This window comes from Mobula hypostoma, chromosome 13 (genome assembly GCF_963921235.1).
Source record: "Mobula hypostoma chromosome 13, sMobHyp1.1, whole genome shotgun sequence".
Classification (NCBI taxonomy): domain Eukaryota; kingdom Metazoa; phylum Chordata; class Chondrichthyes; order Myliobatiformes; family Myliobatidae; genus Mobula; species Mobula hypostoma.
The window spans coordinates 96185691-96203733 of record NC_086109.1 but is presented as its reverse complement, the minus strand read 5'-3'; the positions used below and the strand labels follow the sequence as shown (position 1 = coordinate 96203733).

The following is an 18043-nucleotide window of genomic DNA, read 5'->3' as shown; positions in this document are numbered from 1 at the left end:
CTCCAAAAACTCCAACAAACCACTCAGTTCAGGGCAGCAAATGGAGATGGATATAACTGCAGACCTTGCCAGAACATCCTCAAAATAATAACGAATGAGTTGAAGAATGAAAGAAGGAGGAACATGCAGATGTTGAGTGTGAATGTTGTGTGTCACAGTAAGGTCAAGGGGGAGGTTTTAGACAAAGACTGATTCAACCGGGGGGATCATTTCACTCGGCCCAACACTGAACTGCACTCATTTTCAAAGAATCTTCACCTCATGTTCTCGATATTTATTGCTCATTTCTTTATTATTATTACTTCTTTTTTTCTCTTTCTTTTTGTATTTGCAGTTTGTTTTTTTTTCATATTGGTTATTGTCTGTCCTGTTGGCTGTGGTCTTTCATTGATTCTGTTGTGTTTCTTGTATTTACTGTGAAGATTTAGCAGAAGATAGTGATGCATCACAACAGCAGTGAAGGTGGAGGAAGGCTGCAGAAGTGAAGGGTCCCTAGTCACCTTCCTCTCCACACCTCTGAACCCTGACCCCAACCTGTCAAACACTGTGTGGTGGCTGTCTGTGCATCTGTGTTCCCACATTAAACAAAGTCACGCAGAGGCGTTCTCCATAAGGGAACTCCCCCCAACGTCCTGAATTAAGTCTTGTGGCGATCAGCAGCAAGTGGTGAAAGTGGAAAAATTATGAGGCCTGGAAGCCGCTAGTCACCATGTCCAGATGATCAATATATGCAGTCAGAAGCAAAGAAACTAGACTCTTTGCCCAAACTCACCAAAATACATAGATCCCTGATCGGCCTTCGCCAATAGAGAATCCTTAGGAGAACATCAAACTCGACTTAAGGAATCACACTCCTACTATCGTGGCTGTCTTTCAACATTAACATTCAATATAAATGTTCTACAAGAGAGAAATTTGATTCCCACAATCAGAAAAAGGGAATTTAAAAAAATTAGTTATGAATTAAAAAGCTTACACGACTGTGGTACTTAGTTGAAAAAATGAACACTCATTCCTGAAACTCCTATAGTTTTCCCTTCCTATCTGATCAGACTCTCATATAACACAATGAAAGCAATCTAAGAACATGTATTTTTTAATTAAATTAAAATGTCCATTAAAGTATTCTGCAGCATGTACATTCCTGAAAAAAAACGTTTTACAAGTTGATAAGTTGGATAGGCAAGACTTATAAACACTGGCTGACTCCAGTACACAGATGAACATCCAACAGACGTCACTTTCAAGAATAAAGGAACAAACCAGGGAACAGAACAAGAGGAATCTTATGCTTAACATGTCATATGTTGACATTCAAAGTTCCATGTTTGTTCCTATTCCAATGTCAGGTTAGCACAGTCTATGCTAGCTGCAAGCAGCTGGACAACACCAAACTGTGTTCAACATTTCATCGTGGCTTGCATCACACCTCCCTTCCAGTAACTGTCCATGTTCAGATAAGCAATGAGTCATCTGTTCTGAAGGGCAATGGTGATCAAATAGGTTCAGTCAGAAAACACTGGGAAATTTAATTACTAATCACAACTGACTACTTGTGCCTTCATATATTAATATGTAAAACCATCACCAGGGGTGATCTTGTGAAAGGAGAGGGAAAGCCAGAGAGCTCCTTTATAAACTTTATGAGCTAAATGCCATATTTTTCAAAAACCAGTGAGGTGAAGAATGGGCAACAGAATGGGGCACAGGCATCAAGATTAAATCTGAAATACACAAGATTGTGTGAATGTCGAGAGGATGTTTAAGCAGAGACTAAGGTTTAAAACTCAATCTTTGAGACTTAGCTGCACCAATTAAAACTTACCTTTATTTGTCACGTACATTTAAACACAATGAAATGTGGCACTTGTGTCCAGGTTTCCGGCACCACCAGAATGCTCACAACTTACTAACTTTAAAGGGAACTTTAAATTCCCTTCCTCCACCATCAACTCTGCTCTCAAACGCATCTCCCCCATTTCACGCACATCTACTCTCACTCCATCCTCCCGCCACCCCACTAGGAATAGGGTTCCCCTGGTCCTCACCTACCACCCACCAGCCTCCGGGTCCAACATATTATTCTCCGTAACTTCCACCACCTCCAACAGGATCCCACCACTAAGCACATCTTTCCCTCCCTCCACTTTCTGCTTTCCGCAGGGATCGCTCCCTACACGACTCCCTTGTCCATTCGTCCCCCCCATCCCTCCCCACTGATCTCCCTCCTGGCACTTATCCTTGTAAGCGGAACAAGTGCTACACATACCCTTACACTTCCTCCCTTACCACCATTCAGGGCCCCAGACAGTCCTTCCAGGTGAGGCTACACTTCACCTGCAAGTCGGCTGGGGTGATATACTGCGTCCGGTGCTCCTGATGTGGGCTTCTATATATTGGCGAGACCCGACGTAGACTGGGAGATCGTTTTGCTGAACACCTACGCACTGTCCACCAGAGAAAGCAGGATCTCCCAGTGGCCACACATTTAATTCCAACATCCCATTCCCATTCTAATATGTCTATCCACAGCCTCCTCTACTGTAAAGATGAAGCCACACTCAGGTTGGAGACACACCTTATATTCCGTCTGGGTAGCCTCCAACCTGATGGCATGAACATTGACTTCTCTAACTTCTGCTAATGCCCCACCTCTCCCTCGTACCCCATCCGTTATTTATTTATGTACACACATTCTTTCTCTCTCTCTCCTTTTTCTCCCTCTGTCCCTCTGACTATACCCCTTGCCCATCCTTTGGGTATTTCCCTGCCTCCCCCTTTTCCTTCTCCCTGGGCCTCCTGTCCCATGATCCTCTCATATCCCTTTTGCCAATCACCTGTCCAGCTCTTGGCTCCATCCCTCCTCCTCCTGTCTTCTCCTATCATTTTGGATCTCCCCCTCCCCCTCCCACTTTCAAATCTCTTACTAACTCTTCCTTCAGTTAGTCCTGACGAAGGGTCTCCGCCCGAAACGTCGACTGTACCTCTTCCTAGAGATGCTGCCTGGCCTGCTGCGTTCACCAGCAACTTTGATGTGTATTGCTTACTAACTCTAACCCGCTTTCTCTTTCACTAATTAAAAATAAGCCAGATGAGTTGAAATTGTTTTCCCCCCCTCCGTAGATCCCCAGTTTTTGGCATGAATTTATTGAGCATACATAAGGAGGTAAGTGACCTCCTGTTGTTGCTTGCAACAGACTAACTGCTGGAGGAACCCAGCGCGTCGAGCTACATCGGTGGGATAAGAACTGTCCATGTTCTGGGTTAAAACCCCAAATCAGGAATGTGCCCAGTTATATGAGCAAGGAGAAAGTGGCGTAAGACCATACTCTGAATTCCATGAATATTGATAGTGCTGACTCGTACCCAACTATATCTGTCCCATATAGTAGAACATTACTAGGAAATGGTTTGCAGACCTTTGCTGAAAGATCATAGCTCACCCTTCATTTTGGATAATTCATCACTACTATGCAGTTATTGAATTGAATTGACTTTATTCTTACATCCTTCACATACATGAGTAAAAATCTTTGTTACATCTCCGTCTAAATGTGCAATGCCATAGTAATTTATAATAAATAGAACAGTCAATGTAACATAGAAATACACTCAGATCAGCGTGAGTTAATCAGTCTGATGGCCTGGTGGAAGAAGCTGTCCCGGAACCTGTTGGTCCTGGCTTTTATGCTGCGGAACTGTTTCCCGGATGGTAGCAGCTGGAATAGATTGTGGCTGGGGTGACTCGGGTCTTCAATGATCCTTTGGGCCCTTTTCTCATACCTGTCTTTGTAAATGTCCTGAATCATGGGTAGTTCACAAGTACAGATGCGCTGGGCTGTCTGCACCACTCTCTGCTGCATCCTGCGATCGAGGGAAGTACAGTTCCCGTACCAGGCAGTGGTGCAGCCAGTCAGGACGCTCTTGATCGTGCTGCTGTAGAAAGTCCTTAGGATCTGGGGTCCCATACCAAACTTCCTCAACCAATTGTCTATTGTCTGAGGTGAAAGAGGTGCTGTTGTGCCTTTTTCATCACACAGCTGGTGTGTACAAACCAGGTGAGGACCTCGGTGATGTGGATGCCAAGGAACTTAAAGCTGTTTACCCTCTCAGCCCCAGGCCCATTGATGTCAATAGGGGTTAGCCCATCTCCATTCCTTCTGTAATCCACAACCAGCTCCTTTGTTTTTACGACATTGAGGGAGAGGTTGTTTTTTTGATGTCACTGTGTCAGAGAGATGACTTCTTCCCTGTAGGCCACCCCATCATTGTTTGAGATTAGGCCAATCAATGTAGTGTCATCAGCAAATTTAATTAGCAGATTAGAGCTGTGGGTGGTGACACAGTCATGGGTATACGGGGTATAAAGGAGGGGACTTAGTACACAGGCCTGAGAGTCAGAGGGGTGGAGGTGAGGGAGCCCACTCTTACCACATGCCGGCAATCTGACAGGAAGTCCAGGATCCAGCTGCACAAGGTGGGGTCAAGGCCAAGGTCTCTGAGCTTTTTGTTGAGCCTGGATGGAATTATGGTGTTGAATGCTGAACTGTAGTCCAAGAACAGCATTCTCACTTAAGCATCCTTCTTCTCCAGATGTGTAAGAACGGTACGTAGAGCAGTGGCACAATCCAATTCCTCACGGTTGTAATAAACACTTACACTTTATATTTATTCTGGATAAACTTGCAGAGAAATCTTCAAAAACATCTGACAATCTGTAAGCAATGCCATCCTTTCATTAATGAAAGGGCACTTATTTTTGAGATGGCAAACTAGTTTACTTCAGTTAAAGTATAAGGGAACAATGCACTTATTTCAATGAAGACCTGTAGTTCACCCCATATAACACAATGACATGACATGCATTAACAGCACCATAAATTTCAAACGAAATGGCAAGTACTCCATGATGGAAGTTTGGTTTACTTTAAAACAGTAAGCATATACCCAAAACCAGAGGGCTTTAATCATGTCAAAACATTTCCTGTTATTTTGCACAATATACAATGCTCACTTCCATTTTTGTAAGAGGCAACTATCTTTTCACTCTTGCAAGGGGAACAGATGATGCAATCATAAAACTGAGTGTCAGTTCCTTCAACATTCATCTTCTTGCCATATCCTTGTGTTACACATTTTCAAATTGTGCATACTTGATTAACCAGCAACTAATGTACTGGTTACGGGTTATTCATGCTTGGTTTAAAGGTTCTTTTTCAGATTTCAAATGCCTACATCTGAAAAGTGTTTAGTGAAAATACATTAAATAACATAAGAGAACAGAAATAATCTATTAACTGTAATTGAAATGAAGTGCAATTATTATTGTTAGCTTGAATTAAGAAGTGATTAATGATTTCAGAAACATGGAAGTTTATTGACACGGTGGTACTGTGTCTAGACTCTTTTCACTGTGGTTGAAGGAGTTTTCGCATTAACTATGTCTGCACAATCTCTCATTACTCCAAATAACTGAGGGTTAAGTGTACATATTCATTATGCTTTAACTTGTATCTGAATAGCCAGTTAAAATCATGCCTATACTTATTACTCTATTGATCACTTCATCTACTGTCCTTTCTTGTTGCTCAATGCACTCAAATCTTTAACTTACTTTAAATCTTTACACAGTCACAATTCCAAACACCCAGTGCAAATACAGTCGTCTCAGTGAGCACAGGACAGTCAACTGTAGAATAAAACTCTTCCATTTCACATTCAAATGCCAGCTTGAGGAAGGTATCTGGAAAACCTACTCTATGTTGCCACAGGAAAACATAATGAAGGTCTTTGCAGCAAAGTCGGCTGTTTTCTGATAATGTCTCAACTGAAGTTCCTCTGCATCTTCTCAGAAGTTCAGCAGGGCTCCTGATTGTCCCTAGACCTTGTCCTTCAGTTGACAAATGGCCTTTTTGATTAAAAACAAACAGCTGGAGGAACTCAGAATGTGAAGCAGCATCTGTGGAAGCAGACATTTTGGCTTGTGACTGAGTCTGTAATGGGAAGATAACCAGTATAAAGAGATGTTGGTATGAGACAGTGGATGGTATACGAGAGGTGGAACGAGGCAAGATGGGTGGGTGGGGCGATGGGCAGATGGAACCAGGTAGAGGAGGGGGGAAGGCAGTTCAGAGCCAGAGGCTGGTGGGTGATAGGTGAAAACATATAGAACTTTGGTAGGTGTTGATGAAAACACATAAGAGAGGGGTAATGGGCAGAAGGAACCAGATTTTTGAGGGAGGGAGGGAGAGAACAACCAGGGTAGGTTAGAAGAGAACACAAACCAAAGTGGATAGATGTGTGAATGATGGACAGATGGAAATTAGAGAGCGAACATAGATGGACAAGTGGGAGTGGCAATGGAACAAAGGTCACCTGAAATTGAAAAATTTAATGTTCACACCGTTAGCCGTTCAGCTGCCCAAGTAGAATTCCCTGCATATATGACAAATAAACTCTCCTCGGGCTTCCAGTCGGGTACAGGTATGGAGAAGATGGCAGAGTCTGTCATCGACACATTGGTTATAATCTATACCTTCACCTAGCTGGAAGCCTGAGAAGAGATTATTGGAATCTAAGGTGTTGTTCATTAGGTTTGCAATTGACCTCAATATGCAGAGGATAATGCTAAAGACTGAAGGTCAATGTGTGAATGAATGGAAAGGGATTTTAAAGTGGCATGTAGCCAAAAGCACGAGATGTCCAATTTTGGCACACTGTATGTGCTCTGCAGAACTGTCATCCAGTCTTTAATTTTGCCAATGTAGAGGAGGCCTTTGCTTCTACAAACACTGCCTTAGCCACTGCTGGACCCAACTCCTGCTCCATTTGTTCTACGCTCCAGATTCCAGAGGTTCTTATGTCTCTGGCCTTTTTGTGAGTTCTATCCGTCAGAGGTGGTAGCAAAGACAAAGCAAGTGCAGAGTAGGATCAAGGGCAAGCATGTAAAGAAATGAGTTGCTTCTCCAAAGTGCTTTGTCCAGTGGATACTGGTCACCTCCCTTGCAAATTTGTGTCCAGTCTTGTCTATGAGCACCATTGTCCCTTGGGTGGCACTTATAGTACTGAAGAAATCACACATTATGCTTATTCATATGTCCTGATCATTAGTGTGGTACCAGATCTCTTGTGGTTTTTTGCTTAGTGCAATCTGTTCACTAGGTCAGTCCTAACTAAGAGAAACTGCAGAGTGTCCACAGACCCTGAAGTTCACCATAATTAAAGACTCTGAATAAAAACTAGCACTGGCTTAATGAGAATTCCCAAGGGACTGTGGAGCAAATTAATTGCAAACATGAGGTATTCTTGGATTGGAAAGTCCACCAAGGGAAATAACAGCTCCACAAGTACATGAAATCTAATCTAATGAACATAGAGTGGATTTGGTATCTTATTTATCCCCATGCATGGAATCCTCAACACCATCAAATCCATCTGCAGCCCAAACACCCTTAGGCCCAACCCAATAACAGCCAAGAACAAAGGTCAACTGATAGAGAAATACAGGACCCTGGTCAGACCCCACTTGGAGTACTGTGCTCAGTTCTGGTTGCCTTACTACAGGAAGGATGTGGAAGCCATAGAAAGGGTGCAGAGGAGATTTACAAGGACGTTGCCTGGATTGGGGAGCATACCTTATGAAAACAGGTTGAGTGAACTCGGCCTTTTCTCCTTGGAGCGACGGAGGATGAGAGGTAACCTGATAGAGGTGTACAAGATGATGAGAGGCATTGATCGTGTGGATAGTCAGAGGCTTTTTCCCAGGGCTGAAATGGTTGCCAGAAGAGGGCACAGGTTTAAGGTGCTGGGGAGTAGGTACAGAGGAGATGTCAGGGGCAAGTTTTTTTTTACACAGGAAGTGTTGAGTGCGTGGAATGGGCTGCCGGCAATGGTAGTGGAGGCGGATACAATAAGGTCTTTTAAGAGACTTTTGGATAGGTACATGGAGCTTAGAAAAATGGAGGGCTATGGGTAAGCCTATTAATTTCTAAGGTAGGGACATGTTCGGCACAACTTTGAGGGCCGAAGGGCCTGTATTGTGCTGTAGGTTTTCTATGTTTCTAGAAACATTATCAGTGTCCACTGGAAGGAACAGTTTAAAGACTCAACTGTGACTCTGTCCTTGACATGATCATGGTCCCATAGCAAGCCATCCAATCCAACTTTATCATCCCCCGACCAAGTTAAAAAGACCACTTGGCAACTAATAACCAGGGGCTTGAGAATAGAGGGCATTCCAGATGAAATCCTGGAACTTCAATCACAAACTCACAACCTCAACCTCCAGTCTAGAAAATGCCTGGACATGCCAGGGCACCTCAGAAATACAATTGTGAGCATCTTCAAGAAAGGAGATGTTGCAGGACATGCAAAAAGGTCTTATTGCTGTTTGCCACAGGGAACGTCATCACCATTGACTCCCTGAATTTGTGTCGATTATGGAAAGAGCTGCGGGAGAGAGGAACACACAAAAAACGCTGGAGGAACTCAGCAAGTCAGGCAACATCTATGGAAATGAATAAACACTCAAAGCTTTAGACTGAGACCCTTCATCAGAACAGTCCTGACCATCAGGAATGTTGAGTTCCTCCAGCATTTTGTGTATATTACTCTGGATTTCTAGCATCAGCAGAATCTCGTGTTAATGGCTCTATGGTGAGGATAAGTCAGAAAGAAATGCAGAAAACAGTGTCAACAAATCCATTTGGCCTGTTCTGACCATGTTAAAGCCCTCAACTCCATCAACCAGGACAGTCTGATGCATCCATCTAAGTTTGAGCTTCCCACAGAAATTCATCCCTCCTTTCTACCAGCTTCTGGTCCAAAACAGAATTGAAGAGAATTTTAAGCAACTGTTCAGGGTCTTGGGTGGTGGGGTGGAGACCCTGTCTCTACCACAGGAGGTGTAAGGCATCCCTTCCCCCTACTAGCCTGCAGGTGGTGGATGATCGTATGAGCAGCTGGTGCATTATCAGAAGTCCAATGACACCAGGCAGACAATCTCTGGTGAGGATTGATAATGGGTGGGATCATCCGTCTTGTAAAGACACTTCACAGAAGGCAATGGCAAAATACTTCTGTAAAAAAATTTGCCAAGAACAATCACGGTCATGGAAAGACCATGATCACCCACATCACATAACATGTCACATAATGATGAAGGTGATTAGAGTAGATTTAGGCTGTATTTATGCAAATGCTTTATTTTAACAATAACCTCACATATTAGAATATTTATTTCTCAATATCCAGTCTACGAACTCCAAGTCTCGGGAAGGAAATGTGGAGATACGGTTGGTCACAGACAAGAAAGTTTGTTTTGTGAACAAACACCGGGTGCAGACCTGAGTGGTGTAAAAGGACTGAGTGGTGCAGTTGACAAAAAAAAGCCGATATACATCTCTTAACAGAAGAGGATACGAGATGGAGATAAAAAGCCTTGTAACATGCTGGCAAAACAACAATCTTTCCTTCAATGTCACCATCACAAGAGTTGCTCATTTTCTTCAGGAAGTGTGACACAGTGTATGCCCCAATCCGCATCAAATGTACTAAGGTGGAGATGATTGAGAGTTTCAAGGTATAAATATCACCGATAGTTTGTCCTAATCCAACCACATAGATGCTATAAGCAAGAAAGCACACTAGTGCCTCTACTTCCTCGGAAGGCTAAGGAAATTTGGCATGCCCCAAAAGACCCTTCACTAATTTTTTTTTTGAAAATACAGTGTAGAAGGTATCCTATTCAGATATATTACAGCTTGGTATGGCAATTGCTCTATGCAAGACCACAAGCAACTGCAGTTTTGTGAACACAGCCCAGTCTATAACGAATACCAGCCTTGCCTCCATTGATTTTCTACACTTCTAACTGCCTTGAGAAAGCAGCCAGCATAATGAAAGAGCCCCACCCACCCTGACTATTCTCTTTTCTCCTCTCTCCCACTGAGCGGAAGATACAAAGCTTGAAAGCACGTGCCCACCACGCTAAAGGACAGCTTCCATCCCCGCTGTTACAAGACTATTGAACGGACCTCTTGTACGATAAAGATGAACCCTTGATCGATCTCTCTCTCTACCTCACAGTGGCTCTTTCATCTTGTTTGTCTACCTACACTGTATTTTCTCTGCAACTGGCAACTGTAACAGAAATTTGATGGTGAATGGGAAGAAGCTGTTCCTAAGATGTTCAGTGTGTGTCTGCAGGCTCCTGTACCACCTCCCTGATGGTGACAATGAAGAGGGCATGTGCTGGGCAATGGGGGTCCTTAATAATGGAATCAAGCCCTAATGAAATCCACATAACACCACATCAACTTCTCTAACCTCATCAGTATACTTACCTCTTCAAAAAACTTAACTGCGCTAGTCAGACAGAATCTCCCACCAACCAATCATTTCTGAATATTTCTGATCAGTTTTTTCCTTTCAATCGGGTCTCTCAGAATGCTTTCCAATAATTTCCCTACCATTGATGTAAGACTAGCCAGAATGCCTGGCTTATAGATACCCTTCTACAGTAAAGGTAGTATAACTGCTGTCCTTCAGTCCGCTGGCACCTCACTGCTAGTCAGCAGATTTAAATACTCTGTTAAGGCCACCATAAGTCTGGAATACATTTCATCAGTCTCTAGGGACTCATCTACCTTTCTGCCCTCGCTATCTAATAACTTTAAAGTTAAATACATGCTCTAAAACTTCACAATCCCAATTGAAATCTCCAACCACAATGGTCTTTCATTCCTAAATCAATACATTACTTTGAACTTTGATATTCATTAAGTCTTTGCCCATGTCCTCTGGCTCGTACATTAAAGCTCTTTGTCCCTAATGGCCCCACTCTTTCCTTGTTCCAAATTGGAAAGTTTCTAGACTATCCCTTTGCATTACTACACTAAACTTTATCTACAAAGGTCTAAATTCTTCTCCCATTGGATCAGGTTCATTTCCTACTTTCCCCAAGAAAGACAATAAATTTGCACCCCAGCTAATCCTTTCAGTATGGCAACCCCAGTTAATATTGAGAAAATTGAATTCCCCTGACAATTATGGAGACAAAAGAGACTACAAATCTGCAGAGTGGAACAATATACAAAATGCTGGAGAAGCTCGGAGGACCAAACAGCACCTATGGAGAGAAATGGATAGCCCATTGTCCACTGTGTACTTCCCATGGAAGATGTTTGTCTCACTGAATTCCTCCAGCCTTGTGTGTTATACAACTTCTTTCTCCCACCTGCAGGAAAATCCCAGCAAAGTAAGCACCCTTTCTTTATTTTAAAACTCCACCCATACAGCTTCAAATGAAAAGCTTTCTAAGATATCCCCCTTCATTACTGTGGTGATGGACTCCTTCATCAATAATCGAATGTTCCGTCCTCTATTACACTCCTCCTAAAGTTTCTATCCCCTGAAATGCAATGTTGCCAGGCCTAGACTTTCAACCATGTCTCAGTGAATGCAGTAACATATGATCACAGCTGATCAAGGCTTCTACTCCTCCTGTTTACCAGTCAGGCTCTTTGCAAGAAAGTTAAGCTCTGTAGTCCTCTCATATGAGATACGTCTTCCTGGTTAGCTGTTGTACCTACATGTTAACTTATGGGACACCAAAAGCTCTTGAAACTTCAGTGTTTAGGAGATTCAAATAATTTAAAACCAGACATAGGAGCAGAATTAGGCCATTCAGCCCATTGAATCTGCTCGACTATTTGATCAAGGCTGATTTTCCTTCTTCACCCCAACCCCATTTTCCTCCCTTCTCCCTATAACCTTTGACACCTTTCACCTTTACTAATCAAGAACCTATTAACTTTCTCTGTAAATATACCTAATGATTTGGCTTCCACAGCCATCTGTTCAACAAATTCCACATATTCACCACCCTTTGGCTAATGAAATTCCTCATCTCTAATCTAAACAAAAGTTCTTCTATTCTGATACTGTGCCCTCTGGTCCTAAACTCTCCTACCATTGGAAACCTACCCCTTCTACACCTTCTCTAATTAGGCCTTTCAATATTCGAAAGGTTTCAATGAGATTCCCCCCTCATTTTTCTCCAGTCCAGAGTCATCAAATGACCCTCATATGTTAACCCTTTCATTCAGTATATAATGTTAGAAACATAGAAAACCTACAGCACAATACAGGCCCTTCGGCCCACAAAGCAGTGCCGAACATGTCCCTACCTTAGAAATTAACTAGAGTTACCCATAGCCCTCTATTTTTCCAACTCCATGTACCTATCCAGGAGTCTCTTAAAAGACTCTATCATATCCGCCTCCACCACCATCATCAGCAGCCCATTCCACGCACTCACCACTCTCTGCGTAAAAAACTTACCTCTGACATCCCCTCTCCAAGCACCTTAAAACTGTGCCCTCTCGTGCTAGCCATTTCAGCCCTGGGAAAAAGCCTCTGACTATCCACACGATCAGTGCCTCTCATCATCTTATACACCTCTATCAGGTCACCTCCCATCCTCTGTCACACCAAGGAGGAAAGGCTGAGATCACTCAATCTATTCTCATAAGGCATGCTCCCCAATCCAGGCAATGTTTTCACTCTTCCTCTCGCAAAATGGATGGCCCCACCTGGCCTCAATCTTCCATCTTTCTGCTTCCTCATTTAACCCATCTACAACTCTTTGCATTCTCTCTGCGGGCTCATTACTGTTTATGTCAACAACTGCGATACAATACACTCAACCCCCTTCATTGATGTCGTATTTTGCTTTAGCCCCAACAATTCCACTGCAACCACTATTTATACTTTGCTGTACTGAAACCTTACCAATCCACTATCCTTGTTAATAATATGGCCCCAATACCAGAAGCCATGAAGTGGCTGCACACCTTGATAAGATGTAAAGAAGGCATATGACATGTTTGCCTTTATTAATCAAGAAAATAAATTCAAGACTTGGGATGCTGCAGCTTTAACGTACTCCAGTCAGGGTGCATCTGGAGTGTTGCTTTCAGCTCCTATTTTAGGAAGCATGTCGACTCTCTGAAGGGGGTGCAGTAGGTGCTAAAAGGAGAGGTTGGATAAAGTTGGGTTATTTTCTCTGGGGTAATGGAGGCTGAGGGGAGATCTGATATAGGTTTAGAAGATTATAAGAAGCATAGATAAGAGTAGACAGCCAGTAAAAATGTCAGATACCACAGAACATGTGTTTAAGGTGAGGGGATAAGTTCAAAGGACATTTGTGGGGCCATTTTTTTCCCTTTTACTACACAGAGCGTGGGTGCCTGGGATGTGCTGTGTGCTGACTGAGGTGCTGGTGAAGACAAACACAATGGGGGCATTTCAGAGCTCAGTCACATGAAGGGAAGGGGCAAGAAATGAAGGTGTATGGATGAAGAGATTAATTTAATTGGACATTTGATTACTAATTTAACTATTTTGGCACAACACTGTGGGCCAAAGGGCCTATTTCTCTGCCGTACTGTACTGGGTCCTAGTTTTATTTGCCTTACACTATATAGTGAAGTCAGAGAGCCAGTTCGCCCATGCCAAAATGCCCAGCTAAGCCTGTAGCATCTGACTATGTCTGACCGAAATCGCTCCTATCTATGCACCTGTCCAAATGTATTCCATCATGTAATGATTGCTTTAAGTTTCTCTCACTATTTGCCCCTTTAACTATTTTTGAGGTACTTAATATGTTCCACGACGAACACAATAGTTAATCAAAGTTCGCTATGTTAAAAAGGACTGCTTGGAAAGGAAATGTTCATGTAGTTATACTTGTCAAATTCGTCCTTTGGCCCAAACCTCCTGCTGATCAAATCTCACAGCCATGAAAACAAGTAACACAGGTCAGTGGCCTTAATAAACAAAGTCAACCTTCCTGAAATGAAGTCTTATTCACTGCAAAATGTCCAAAAAGTACTTTCTTACTAACTTGGAATGTGAATTTCAAGTTAGGAAAAGACCTTCCAGCATGGATATACCATGTTGTGATCAATAAGAATCAATTTAAAGCTTGTATTATTGCATGAAAGAAAAATAGGGGTACATGGGAGGGACAGGTGAGATTGATGTAAGAATATAACCATAACCATATAACAATTACAGCATGGAAACAGGCCATCTCGGCCCTTCCAGTCCGTGCTGAACTCTTACCCTATCCTAATCCCACCGACCTGCACTCAGCCCATAACCCTGCATTCCTTTCCTGTCGATATATCTATCCAATTTAACTTTAAACGACAACATCGAACCTGCCTCAGCCACCTCTGCTGGAAGCTCGTTCCAGGTTAAAGGGTCGTAACATTGTGGGCTGAAGGGTCTGTACTGTGTTGTACCATTCTATGTTTCTATTTCAGATCAGGAAAAACATATTTCTGGAATGAAAGCTGGAAAGTTACAGGGTTAGGAGAGTATTAGACTGTAGCAAGTAGAAGCTGACTCTGACTCTGGTGATGTGAGGAGCTCTCTCCATGCAGCGACATGGACTGAGCTACAGCTGCTCCTGTTCCCTCACTCACCGTGCTGCTTGGCCAATGTAAGTTATCCCCCATAATTGGGAGGTAGGAAGTACAAGAGGGAATAGATCACTGGAAATAAAGTGGGGAATAGGATTGATGGAATTGTACAAGAACTGACAGAAACTCAATGAACCCCAAATGGCTGCACCCTGTGTCAGAAGTAAATATGCAAATGTGAGGAAGCAAGCTGAACTGGTTTGTTTTAACAAGGCAAGAAAAGGCTGAACATCTGTGTATTTAACATCTGTGTCATTCAGGTTGATCCAAAAAAGATGACAGCTGCTGAGCAACTCTCCGAGCTAGGTTTGACATTGCAATGAAGCTGTAGTCCATCCAAACAGTCCCGGGTCTAAACCAATACTGTTAGTTTTGCAACAAGTGTTAAACTACAATCACTTTCTAATAGAGCTTCCCTGCTGTCACAAACATAAGAGATACTGCAGATGCTGGAAATTCACAGCAAGACACAAGATGCTAGAAGAACTCAGCATCCTCGGAGGGGAATAATCAGTCGATGTTTCAGGCCAAGACCCTGCTTCAGATCCTGATTCAACACCTTGTGTGTGTTTTCCTATGGCAACTTGCTGTGCAAATAGGTCAAGGCTGTTGATTCTGCAGACATGAGGTGATTTCAAAACCTTTGGGGATATCTCAGCAACCTGATGCTTAATTAGAATTTGTAACTTAAAAACAGCTCCACAATCACATGATGGGAATAGGGAGATTTCCACAGCTCATGTAAGTTCGGCTAGAATTACTGAATGTTTTCTCAAATGATAGAGCAGTACAGAGACAGATCAGGAAAATCACTCCACCTAGAAACCAATCACAAAGCTGTGCAGCGAATGAAACACCTGCTCCTCTGGCACGCGGCCAACAATGCTGCTTGCATCGGGGAACAAAAACTAAATTAGCCAGTCTGTGGGGAAGCACTGCCATACTGGTAGTGTCTTAGGAAATACGCTGTTTACGAATAGAGAGATGCATAACTGATCAACAACAGTGAAAGTTCCATTCAATTCACAGCTTGTTACAGGTCACCAGTTCAGAACTTTAAATACTTCAGCCAGTTCCAAACTGTGCATTTGTGGTTGCAGCCATGTGGCTGTGAAGTTTATTCAGAAAAGTATTTTAAAATGTTTAATTCCTCTTAAGTGATGAGATTCTAGAATTCAACATGTCAGCAACAGTCAGATATTTTGCCCAATTATCTTAAACACACTACATAGCTCCAAAACTGTCATGACATATAAATTTCAAGTTTTTCACACAGAAGTACTTCCCACCTAGAGATGAGATTGTTTATGAAAAGTCCCTATTGACAAGTGCATACAGAAATGACAGTAATAATTCTCGAGACCTGAAACTCTCATCAAATTCCCACACATACATGTATAGAACAAGTGTCACAGTTGAAAATTGATCAGTTATTTCAGTCGATATATATTCTCATATTATCTTCACATTTTGCTAAAGATTGGCTGAAATCCCCTGTATGTGACACATATCAAAAAGTTTGGCAACCAATTCTTCATATAAAATTGAAATTACTATTTAAGACCATAAGCTGTAACACATATACTGTAATTGATTTATTTATTATTTTTTCTTCTTCCACATTATGTATTGCATTGAACTGCTGCTGCTAAGTTAACAAGTTTCACAACACATACCAGTGATAATAAACCTGATTCTGATTTTGAGATATAGAAGCAGAATTCGGCCACTCTGCTTATCTTTCTAAATCCCATTCTCTTGCCTTCTCCTTGTAACCTTTGATGTCCTAATTAATCAAGAACCCATCATCCTCCGCCCTAAGTATGCCCAATGACTTGGCCTCCACAGCTGCCTATGGCAATGAATTCCACAGATTCACCACACTCTGGCTCAATAAATTCTACCTCATCTCTGTTCTACATAGATGCCCTTTAATTAAGGCTGTGCTCTCTAGTCCTATACTCACCCACTTTAAGACATATCCTCTCCACATTCACTCTATCCAGGCCTTTCAATATTTGATAGGTTTCAATGAATCCACCCCCTCCCCCACATTCTTCAAAAACTAATGTCGAAACCTGAATTCTAATTGTGAAAAACTAGCCAAATCCTAAATGAATTTAATGCAAGGACATATTCAATCAGGCAATGAGAATACACACACACCACAAAAGCGCCCCTTGGAGAATCTTTACAGTTTGTTCTCAAAGCAAAAGCATGTCTGTTCTCCCGTTTACAACCTCATTCAACAAGCATTTCATCTGCTACTACAGAATTTCCATTCTGTTGAGACCAACACAAGATACAGTATGTTAGAACATAGAAATCGACAGCACATTACAGGCCCTTCGGCCCACAGTGTTGTGCTGATCACGTAACCTACTCTAGAAGCTGCCTAGAATTTCCCTAGCGCATTGCCCTCTATTTTTCTAAGCTCCATGTACCTATCCAAGAGGCTCTGTACAGTATCCGTTTCCACCACCACCGCCACCAGTTCACTCCACTAATGAACCAATTCACACTTAGTTTCAACTCCATCTGTCACTTCTCACTCCAGTTCTGCATCCTATCGATGGCTCGGTTACCTCTGACAACCCTCCAGACTATCCACACACCCCCAACTTTTGTGTCATCAGCAAACTTAATAACTCACCCCCCTCTCCCGGTATGACCCCGGTGCCGAACCCCCTCCCCCCTCCCAGTATGACCCCACTGCCGACCCTTCCCCCTCCCGGTATGACCCCGGTGCCCACACCCCTCTCCCTCCCGGTATTACCCCGGTGCCGACCCTCCCCCCCCTCCCGGTATGACCCCGGTGCCGAACCCCCTCCCCCCTCCCAGTATGACCCCACTGCCGACCCTTCCCCTCCCGGTATGACCCCGGTGCCGACACCCCTCTCCCTCCCGGTATGACCCCGGTGCCGCCCCTTCCCCCTCCCCCCTCCCAGTATGACCCTACTGCCGACCCTTCCCCCTCCTGATATGACGCCGGTGCCGACACCCCTCTCCCTCCCGGTATGACCCCGATGCCAACCCAACCTCCCGGTATCACCCCAGTGCCGACCCTTCCCCCTCCCGGTATGACCCCGGTGCCGACCCAACCTCCCGGTATCACCCCAGTGCCGACCCTTCCCCCTCCCAGTATGACCCCGGTGCCGAACCCCCTCCCCCCTCCCAGTATGACCCCGATGCCGACCCTCCCCCTCCCGGTATGACCCCGGTGCCGACCCTCCCCCTCCCGGTATGACCCCGGTGCCGACCCTTCCCGTTATCCCCGGGAATTGGCTGTTTGGGATCTGCCCCAGCTGCACATGCGCTATGACAGAAGTGCCGGCTGCGATCCGCTCGCCGGTCACCGGACACCACTCACCGCTCCAGGGGGCGCCGAGCCCCGCGCCCTTCGCCAGACTACAGCCAACTACATAAACGCCCACGGCGGCTACTCTCATTCATTATCGGTGACGGCCACTGACGGTGATCCCGAGACTACCCTTCTCTCCTCGCCGGCAGCCATCTTGGTTGTGAAGGCAACGCGCGCTGTCGCCGTACCGCTA

At 43.8% G+C, this 18043-nt stretch overlaps 1 protein-coding gene across 6 annotated transcripts in view; it reads right to left on the bottom strand.

Moving 5' to 3' along the window:
• Window positions 1-18043, bottom strand: part of dennd4a (DENN/MADD domain containing 4A) — a 161926-nt gene extending 143883 nt beyond the window's left edge. For 3 of the 6 annotated variants that reach the window (XM_063066252.1, XM_063066257.1, XM_063066255.1), the window contains exon 1: window positions 17860-18043. The gene's annotated coding sequence lies outside the window, so the exon portion shown is untranslated. The remainder of the gene's footprint in view (window positions 1-17859) is intronic. The other 3 variants (XM_063066253.1, XM_063066254.1, XM_063066256.1) reach the window with 1 other exon arrangement.